Here is a 7,243-nt window from a genome sequence, read left to right as displayed (position 1 = left end):
CATTTGGCCTAATAGTGTACATCTGATTGTACTCAATGTATATGTACACATACTTTTAAAATCTGGCCTAAAATTACTAAACCTTTTGTTTCTTTGTTAATTTAACTTTTAATGAAATCTTGTTAGCTTATTTGGAATTATAAGTAAATTCTGTGTGTGTTTGTGTATATATATATATATATATATATATATATATATATATATATATATATATATATATGTGTGTGTGTGTGTGTGTGAAACAAATTTGGAAGTATACGAATTTGATTGATTGGTACAACAGGGCTGCTGATTGTACAGCGTATGTGTACATATTTGCATCTGATGTTTTGTAGTTTGATTTGACATAACAGCATTTTAGGGAAAGAAGAGTCAGAGTTTAGAGAAAGAAAAGCACATAATTCCATCTGAACAAACACAGCTAGAGTAGTGAGGTGCAATTGGAATGTCATGTCTGCTCTGTATGTTGACTCACACCACAGGCCCCTTTTCACCACTGGGAAAGCATGCTCAGCCTGCTGGCTGAAACAACACTGAATTCTGGGAAACATTGGCCTTTTTAGTCTCAACAACATCTGTTAGCTTGTGAAGTGTAAATGTCCGGCTTCTCAAGGGCACACTTTTTTTTTGTTAAGTGTCTGTTGGATGAATGTTTTCTTATCTTTTAAAATTTGATTATTTGAAGGCTTTGGCATGGAGGAGTTGGTGTTGAATCTATGATGAGCTAATTTATGAGTTGCTCAGGATCTCCTGGTTACACAAATCCAATTGTATAGGACTGCAGAAAGGACATTATTTAAAATCACACTCTCTGACACCAGAGAGTGTGAATAATTTATATTCACACTCTCTGGTGTCACCCAAACGAGGATAGGTTGCCTTTTGAGTCTGGTTCTTCTCAAGTTTTCTTCCTCATACCATAGTCACCTCAGGCTTCCTCATACACTCACAAGGAACAACTTCTGTAGGGTTCTATATAGGCTTTCAGATATTTTCTCAGGGAGAAACCAAAGAATTTTTTTAGGGTTCTACATCTTATAAATGGATAGAGGTCAAAATTTGTAGGATCCATTCTAGATGTGTGAGAATGAAGCAAATTGACACTGTGTTACAGTGCTAGGCAGGCTAGGAATTTCACATACATTGGAGATATTATGATACAGTCAAAAACAGGGTTGTCAAGAAGTAGTCCATATACAGGTTATAATGTACAATGTTCAAATCTGTAAATAAATGATTAAATGAATTTAGAACGCATGTACTAACTCAAACTTGTGTTATGTACAAATAACTGAAAAATTAAAATAAGAACTGTAACCTTCCTATATATATATATATATATATATATATATATATATATATATATATATATATATATATATATATATATATATATATACAGACTTATACATTTTCAAACCAAAGTTCTCTGAATATCAAGGATTCATGGAAGTTGTCCAAGGATATACAAAGGTGGCATGTAAGACTGCAGTGTACCAAGAATTTCATGAACAGCTGCAGTTCTTGGTATAGCCATGAAAGCTGATCAGAGATTTCCACCATGCTCACAGCATTGGAAGTGAAGATAAGCTTGTAAAATCTGGAGAATGTTCATAGCTACACCCAGGTATTAGCAACTTACAGTATATGTCCTAGAGTGGTATAAATAAAGAGAAAATGCCCCTTATAGAGTGTAATGTCAGTAGGAACTGATGTATATCTTCAGGCAAATGTCATACCAGGCAAGCATATGCGTGTAGAGGATTCTTTTAGCTAAAGCAATTACTAGTGATAAGGGCGCTTTCAAAGACACTCACTTAATGCATAGCCTAATTAGGAAGATCTTTTGAGCACTCTGTTACATGGGGGATGCTCTTTGCCACACAAATAAGTTCTACACACATCAGACAAAGAGAGGGTACATTCCATTATATGAGCTAACAAAAGGAGAGCTTGATCTAGTACAACAGATTAATCCAGGGTCGTTGGCGCTACTTTCCTTCTAAAAGAATTCCAAAAGACTGATATTTTGAGACATGTGGAAATGGATCCTCTAACCTGTAGAGTTCTAAGAATGCTGTTTGTAATATATAAAAAATTATCTTACCAAGGTAGAAAGCCAAGAGAGAAGTCAGTCTGTTTCAGAGAACAGAATACCTTTAATTCTGACTGTGATCTAATCAGATAGCTCCATGTTGTTAATGTAATCCAACCTGAGCACAAGCGAGAAGAAAAATCACAACGATTCAAGAATGATTCTGATAATTATAGAGGAAACAACATCATGCAAAATTATGCAATCTTGTTTGTAGATTTCAGCCTGCACACATTACCAGATATTCAAATGGGGTATCCAGGTGTTACACATTACCAGTAGTTGTAAAATGCAGAAACTATATTAAACACTACAGAACAAGTAGTCACAGTAGAAACAATTCCAGAAGCTGGTTACAAGCCAATCTTTTAATTCCAATCTTGTCCAGGTCAAAAAGGAACCTAAAAATATATACGAATATAAACAGTAAAAGATTACTTTTTCAAAACAATTACTACTGAACGTGGACTGGAATTAAGGCAGTTATACTCCACTAATCAATGTGCTGAAACAAAATCTTCCCCTTTTACCCATGATGTTCAACCTGAGAACAAACATCCACTTGCTTTACACTGCCACCAGGTGCTTGAAGGCCCATCCTGCACAAAAAGAGACATTACCAAAGCAGCTGGTCTAGACAGGGTCTCAGGTTGCAGACAGACAGAGTGCTCTGACCAAATAGCAATGATCTTTACCAACATATTCAATTCAGATTGGCACTGTGTCTCATGCTTAAATGCACAGTGGTGTTATTAAATACTGAATGTTTCATGAAATGTATAGTATACCATACTGGGTAGGGCCTCCCTTTTCAATCAAAACAACCTCAATTCTTCATGGATTACAAAAGCTGTTGGGAACATTCTTTTGAGATTCACAATGACACCACCAACAGTAGGGATCAAATGCTAATCTCCAGCAGGAAGGCTTGAGGATTACAGACCCAAGTTCCAGACCCAAACACGGGATGAAGCAGACAAGGTATTTATTGGAAAATGATAACACAGAGCAAGCATAAAAGAACACACAGAGACCTAAGAAGTCATCATTGTACAACACAATGAAAACTCAGCAAAGGCAGACACAAAAGGTAAACAATGTGAAGGAAGAACAATGGATTGGGTGGGGCAAAGCACACATGGAGAAACAAAACATCAGCAGAACGCAAATAACAAGGGCAAACCTAACAACGACATGGAAATCACCCTCTGTTTATTCAAGCTGTTTGTGACAATTCTGGATAAATGCAATTCCTGCTGATTTTTAGATTTACACTTTCATGCTGTGATTCTCTCATTCTAACTCATCTCAGTTTTCATCCCAATGTTTTCTATTTAATTCAGATCCAATGACTGGACTGTACTTTGTAACATGATGCATTATCAAACTGGAAGTAGACATTAAAAGATAGATAAACTGCAGCCATGAAGCAAGTATGCACATGGTTAGGAAAAATACTGAAAAAAGCTGTGACACTCAAATCAAGTCATCATTGATTTGTATTAACCAATCTTATTCATGCAAGACAATAAGGTTCTTATTCAGTTATTTTGAGACTGAACTACTGCAACTCACTCCTGGCAGCTCTAAATTTGAGCACAATTCAACCTCTGCAAATCATCCAGAATTCAGCACTGACCACCCTATTGCTGCGCTCCCTACACTGGCTTTTAGTAGCTGCCTACATCAGATATAAAAACTCTGATGCTTGCCTACAAAACCAAAAATGGACCAGCACTTACATCAAAGCACTAATAACACCTTGCACTGCATCATGGTCCCTTCGATGGGTTATCTGAGTTTCTCTTGGGTCTGGCAAAGTGTTTCCATCCATTGAACCTCTTGCTCACTGGATATTATGCATGATGTAAAACATTGATGATGCAATTATTCTGCCTGCCCTGAGACAAAGCAACAATCAACATCACTACAGTGTTGCAGATTTTTATTGCTTCTCCAAATATTAGCAGTATTTTACTATTATTCATTCATTCGTTCATTTTCTACCACTTATCTGAACTACCTCGGGTCACGGGAATCTCAGGTACCCTGTATGGAGTGCCAACCCATCGCAGGGAACACACACACACATTTTATTTTTTATTATTTTGCAATTAATTTTGATTTGTCAAGGTTTGAGTTCACAGAAATTTCATAATGTCCATTTGGATTTATTTGGCCAAAAGGTTAGAGAACAACTTCCCTAGGTAAGTTACAAAATAGTCTATACTGATGAAAGTCACAATTTTGATTAAGGACAGCTTAACACACAGGAGGAATATCCTCCTCCACAAACATGAGCTAATAGATGCTAGAGATTGGGTTGTCACTGTGATTGACAAGGTTCCAAATGGCATCCATTGGTGGGGTCCACTGCACATCCAATAGGACCTTGTGAAGCAATTTTTTACAACTCTACATAAGTAGTCGGCAGCCATTAATTACCTTCCAGACTTCTTTCCTAAGCTGTTTGAAGGAAAAGGCAAATCTGGTGTCTTTAGTTTTCTTAATTAATATATCTACCAAGAAAGCACTGATGACATCAGCTGCCATCATGACTTCTCCGATCATGCTTTGTTTTTCTTTATTTGTTTTACTTTTTTTCTATAGTCTAACCTCTTTTTCTTTTAAATATAGCTATCATCAGAAATAACAAAACATTTTTATTACTATTGGTCTACAGTCCACTGACCTATTGCCTTTTTAACAACATATTTATGATGGCTGAATGAGATCCTAAGAGGGAACAAAGGCCATCAGGTACAGGCTGAGGCATTGCAAACACACTCCCCTGCTTTGCATCCTGCTAGCCAGTACCCAGTCTCTAAAGCAAAAAATGCTTTACAACCCCAGGGCCATAGTTCCAGAGGGACAATCGGGACTGCAACTTGTTCTGCAACTCTGCTTCTACTCTTTCTACCTTCCTCTGAAATTGACCTTGGTCATAGTCAATACTGTTTATATTCCATCTCAGGCAGATATGGTCACTGTCTACATGAGGCTCTCTCTCAACATAAGACTCACTAAGATGCAGAGATGGGGGACTCGAGTCATATGACTTGACTCGAGTCGGACTTAAGTCGCAAGTTTGAGACTTGCTTGACAAATATTAAAAAAAGACTCGACTTGACTTTGACGTGACATTCATGACTTGAGACGTGACTCGGACTTGAGTTAAATGACTCGAAATAACTTGTTTTTTGTTTTTGTTTTATCTTTTTTGTCTATTTTGTTTTTAAATCTGTTTTTAAACGCACACAAGAGCGTAATATAACCACGTGACGCAGCAGGCAAGCAGAGGGAGCGCGCGCACTAACTAATAAACCTTAACAGTCGTGACGAAACATGGAAGGCGCCACATCAAAAATAATTAAGTTCGGGTACCGGGATTTTGTGCAAGATGAGAAGAGAAGAACAGCAGTATGCGACCACATCGCTCACATTTGAATGACAAATTTCTATCAAATTAAATTTTTTGTAAGCGCCATGTAGTGTAAATGTTTGGTCACTGTTCATGTGGAAATGTCAGCTTTTTTGCAGTAGCACTTATAATTGGTCTTCAGTGTTAGGCTTTGAGTGAAAAGCGTATGGATCGTTTATGGGGATGCACATATATATAAAAAACATAAATATAAATATAAAAAACTTCAGAGTTGCAAGCAGAGCCATATTCTTGTCTCGCATGCACACGCGCACACGCACACATTCAATTTAAAGGGATAGTTCACCCAAAAATAAAAAAAAAATATTTTATAATTTTCTCGCCCTCATGATGTTACAAACCTGTATAAATTTCTTTGTTCTGATGAACACGGAGGAAGATATTTTAAGGAATGTTTATAACTAAACCATTCATGAGCCCCATTCACTTCCATAGTATTCTTTTTTTCACTATGGAAGTGAATGGGGCTCGTGAATGGTTTGGTTATAAACAGTTTTTTGTCATTTTTGTTGCAAATAAAACTCTCATAGTTCATAAATACTGTAGATTTAACTTTGTCTAATATATACATTTAGTTAAATCATCAAACATCTGTATGACTTGCCAGTGACTTGCTTGACTCAAGCTACGACTTGACTTGACTCGCCTGACATAAAGCAGTGACTTGACTTGACTTGACTTGACTTGACTCTCACAAAAAATGACTCGGACTTGCTTGAGACTTGAAGGTTAAGACTTGAGACTTACTTGTGACTTGCACATGTGTGACTTACTCCCACCTCTGCTAAGATAAGGAGGAGGTCATAGTGGTCTTCATCATAAAACAGGAGATGATCTATTACCCCATTAAGATCAAAAGGATCCCAGTGGAGAGAGTGGCTAGTATCAATTACCTAGATGTACACACCATGTAATACCTCTTATGGTATTTCACATCGAAATCTTGTGATGAGGGCTCATCAGCATCTCACCTTATACAATTAAAAAACTTCCTGGCTTGGGAACAGCTGAGCGCAACATCCCACACTGAGCTCTCTGGTATGCTCTCTGGCAAGACTGTAGTTAATTGAAAATGAAAAGCACTTCTGCTCCTTTTAGGCAAACACATACATTTACATTGATGCCCTTATCTAGAGCGATGTACAAAAGTGCTTTTAAGTCTCTATCATTGAATACATTAACTCTGGTTCACTAGGTTATAGACTTAAGATACCATGAGCCTAAATCAATCACTGTTTTATTTTATTTATTTATTTATTTATTTTAAATACACACATACAACAAACAGGGAAAATAGTGCTAGTTGAAGTGTTTCATGAATAAGTAGGTCTTCAAACTTTACTGACCACAAGTTCATTCCACCACTTTGGTGCCAGAACAGAAAAGAGTCTTGTTGTATACTTACATGAGAGATGGTGGGACCAGTCGAGCAGCGCCAGTAGCTCTGATGGTGCGAGGTGCAGTGCGAGGAGTGATGAGGGCTTTGAGGTAAGAAAATGAAAAAGAAGCTTCTTCCTGCAGGCCATCTCCACTTTACTTACATACTGTTTTAACACCTATATGTTATAGGCAGTTGTCTGTTATAAAGTACAAGGGGTACTGACCCTAAAGTACAAGGGGATGGACGCTGTTGTCGAGGAGACTACTAGGATTATGCTGGACCACAAGCCCATTGTGTGGAAAAACAGATGAAAGATCAGCTGGTT

This window comes from Tachysurus vachellii, chromosome 24, assembly GCF_030014155.1.
Source record: "Tachysurus vachellii isolate PV-2020 chromosome 24, HZAU_Pvac_v1, whole genome shotgun sequence".
Lineage (NCBI taxonomy): Eukaryota > Metazoa > Chordata > Actinopteri > Siluriformes > Bagridae > Tachysurus > Tachysurus vachellii.
Note: the sequence above shows the minus strand (reverse complement) of the source record.